The 3,822-nt window shown below is 36.6% G+C and overlaps 1 protein-coding gene across 6 annotated transcripts in view; it reads right to left on the bottom strand.

Annotated features, from left to right (window-relative positions):
- The window catches only part of LOC117176791 (N-acetylglucosamine-1-phosphotransferase subunits alpha/beta), a 118,074-nt gene that overhangs the window by 69,530 nt on the left and 44,722 nt on the right, over positions 1-3,822 (bottom strand). For 2 of the 6 annotated variants that reach the window (XR_004467621.1, XR_004467620.1), the window contains exon 8: positions 410-792. The exons of the other annotated variants lie outside the window; for them this stretch is intronic. The gene's annotated coding sequence lies outside the window, so the exon portion shown is untranslated. The remainder of the gene's footprint in view (positions 1-409; positions 793-3,822) is intronic. 6 annotated transcript variants of the gene reach the window in all.

Genomic DNA, 3,822 nt, shown 5'->3' on the forward strand with positions numbered 1-3,822 from the left:
GTTATTTTTCTGCACCGTCAAACATTTGGATTTTCTCTGCCCTTAAGGGGGCCCCTTCAAGATTTAGCCCCAGGCCCCGAAAAAGGTTAATCCGGCGCTGACCTGGGTTGTTTCAGAAGATTACAGGATTCTTTGATCTACAGAGGGTGAATTTCGTCTAATTCTCAGGCGATTCTGATAACAAAATTATATCGGTGCCACCAGTTATAATTGCAATAACTCAGTAGCTCAGACTCGTATCGCCACTCATCCGAAATTATAATCATGGCGCCTGAATTTTAATTGGTATAAATGAGCCCTTTACTTTTTAAATGTTTGTGTAACGCTTACTGAGAGTAAGAACAATGTTTTACATTTATTAACTTAAGGCAAACAGCAAGGAGAATTTGATTATTAAAACCATAAGTACCTTATCGTTTTACATCATACGGCATTGCTTTAGTACTGTTTTTGTCCACGCGATGTTGTGGAAGTATCTGAATTCCGACTAATCAGGGAGGAGCAAGATGGACATGACGTAGGTGAGGTTGGTTCATAAATTCTCGAGCGAGCAGCACTCATTCTACCCATGTCGTCTTATCCCGTCAGTATTCCCAGTGTTTAAGCAGAGCAAACTCCTCGCCGCTTCTCCGACGTTCCAGGCAGGTCACCCAGTGTTCTTCAAGAGTGTGTTGGATTATGCTTGTTCTCAGCGAATCAGTCAGTAGGGTATTTTTGTATTCCTAGTCAAGTGAAACCTCTCAGCCTTTTCCTTTGTTGTTGGCCCAGAAAGCCCAAAATTCTATTGTTGGCCTAGAAAGCCCAAAGTTTAATTGTTGTTGGACCAGAAAACCCAAAATCTAATTGTTTCATTGTAGTTGGCTTAGAAAGCCCGAAATTTAATCTAGTTCGCCAAGAAAGCCCTAGATCAAGCATAAAAATTTGAACTTGATAGCCCGGAAAGCTTGAAATTTCAAGTTATTGCGGTTAAGTTTGCCATGTTGCCAGGAGGTTTCACAAGGTTATGCACTTAAAATCTGATAATGAAAAATCTTGATTTTGTGTGCAATATTATTATTGTTTGGGGAGCGTTCACTTATGATGTCACGCACCGAGGGGCAGGGGGGATTCTTGTCAAGCGCGGAAAATCGTGATATAAGGGGGGGGGGGGGGGGGGGGGGGGGGGGAGTCATTCTGCGCGTGATATCACGGAGGGTTTTCTTGTTTTTTATTTACAACCTGAAAATTATTAAGTCCATATATATCCTAGCTGTTTGATATGTTCTTTGAGAAAAATAAAAAAGTGTTATTAATGAGGTCTATATTTTTGATTATGTTCATGCAACGTTTGATTACCATATTTGAGAAGATTCCGAAAAGTATTTTATAATTATTTTCAAAAAATGAACCGTGACATTATATGCGAACGCTCCCTTGAACTTGTGTTAGAATTCTATATTTGATTATTTGATATGATTTAATTATTTAAACATGTTTTAGGATTTTCTATTTGATATTGTGGTTTGATTTTATATTTGATTTTGTGCATTTATTTATGGTGATCTGATTTTGTAATTTTCCTAGTTGTTTACCCCACACCTTGACTTTTGAGAATAGTCGTTTCCGAAAGATAAAAATGTCATCTTAATCCTCTTTATGAAATGTGTCCCTTAGAATGAGATGTTCTCATATGTCGAAAATTTAGTCGTTTGCCCCACATCCCTATATTTGTGTATATTTGCCCCCTCCTCTGTTAGTATCTGAGAATAATCCGTTACTTTCTACCCCCTCTCCCCACTTTACGAAAAATTAAATGCGATAAATTTAGTTAGGCTCTATTATTAAACTCCGCGAAATCATGGAGCATCGTAAGGAAAAAATGTTAAATTGTTAGAAATATTATACCCCGAAATCATGCTTCATTTTGATGTAACAATTTTAAAGCATTTGTAGACGTCAGTCTATAGTTTTAAAATCAAGAGAATGTAAAATGTTTTTAATTGTAATCGATCTGTATTAAACCAATCGTAAGACTCTTTCGTAAATAAATGATAACTGAGTTATTTTATTATATAATTCGCTATGTGTCATTCACGAGTAAGAAACCCATACTTTTCTAAAACCACGCCCTCTACCAGATTATTCTACTTTTTATTTGAACTAGGGGAGGGAAATAGGGAAGTTCAGATTCCGGTACACCATAACCTCAAAATGTAATTTGTTTTGGTCGAGCTAAATTTATAATTTGAAAGTTAAGATTCTAGATTCGTTGATTTTTGAGATTTCGCTCAGTCGTTTAGGGTTTGTTAGTTTCTTGGACCCATGAAAGGTCTGGCGCCCAACATTGTTTATTAAAAGGTTATCTTGGGGTTGCGGTGCCAATAGTTACAATAGGTGGAAATGTCAGCAGTGTAGAATTATTTCCTCAGTCAAGTTCCATTCTTTTGTCGATTTGAGATCTTTATTGTCACGAAATAAAATATCCAAAATTTAAGGTTAGCATCACTCGACAAAAGAATGGAATATAACTGAGAAAATACATTCTACACTTGAAGAATTTTACTATTATGACATTTAAGAGTTACTTTTACGTTTCGAATATTTTCTCAAAAAGGTATCTGCATTCCCATGACGTTATATTAAAATACTCAGTTCAAACTTCCCTCTCGTCGAGTCTCTTTTTTCAATTGGTCAGCCCTTCTCGCGGGCGTGATCGTATAGCCCGTATAGGGAGCGTGGTGGGAGGTGAATCAACTCAGCATGGGGAAATAAGTGCGTATAGGGGCAGGGGAACTAGGCGCGCGGGGACATACGTAGAAGTTCACTGTATTAAAAATCCATAAGAATAAAATCAATTACTTTCGGTTAGCTAGCCAAATTTTAAATTTAAGATCATATGATGAAAAACAAAATTCCAATAATATTAGTAATAACTGATAGTAACTTACCCACTCATTCTTAAAATCAAATAGCTGATAAAAAAAGAAAACTAATTAATTTTCGAGGTCCGATCTACATCCAATGGTATAGATTAATTAGAACACAGGTAAGGGAGACTAAGCGACTAAGGCTCCTAAATTCAATATCTTTTTTTAAAAACATAAAGTTTTATCTAGCTTCCCTTATTCTATCAATTTGTACAGCTCTGATAACCATGAGCTTAGAAAGCAATAAAATGTCCAAAATAGTTTCATGTTTTCACAGATTTTGTGACTCAAGCTTTAGTACGCTAGGTGTCTAAAAGAATAGGAAAGATACTGATTTCTAGGCAAATATTGCACTTAAATTTGCATATAAAGAAGTATGTCTTGTAAATTCATTAATAGAAAATAAAGGGGAGTCTCAGTCTTACTTTTAATAAAAGGGGGGGGGGGGCAATCAGAATATCTAGCGTGCGCTTGAAAATTAAAATTATCGGTTATTAAGAACATGCGTTTCTAAATAGTTTAGAATTTTTAGCATCGCAATTCTGATTCTCGCTTCTGTGGAGTCATTTCTTTTCGAATAAAATTTAAAAAGTTGCTCACGTTGAAAAATATTAGACTTTAAGTTTAGCGTTATCTGCTCGCTTGACTCTACTTCTTCTGTTCGGTGCTGCCCTCTGGTTCATCTCTCGTGTTTTGGTCAGTGATCCCAGATTGGAAACGAGTTACACTCCAATACTATCACAGGTCTATCTCCGTCTGAATATAGTAGGAGACGATGTACATGACTGGGATGCGCGCGCAACCCATTTCTCCACTTCTGAATTTGAAAACTCGAAGGTGCACGATTGCCGGTCGGAACACTTCGGCGGTTCTATTTATATCTCTATCTGCTTTGAAATAAAATGAAGAGATTGGG

This window comes from Belonocnema kinseyi, chromosome 7 (genome assembly GCF_010883055.1).
Source record: "Belonocnema kinseyi isolate 2016_QV_RU_SX_M_011 chromosome 7, B_treatae_v1, whole genome shotgun sequence".
NCBI lineage: Eukaryota > Metazoa > Arthropoda > Insecta > Hymenoptera > Cynipidae > Belonocnema > Belonocnema kinseyi.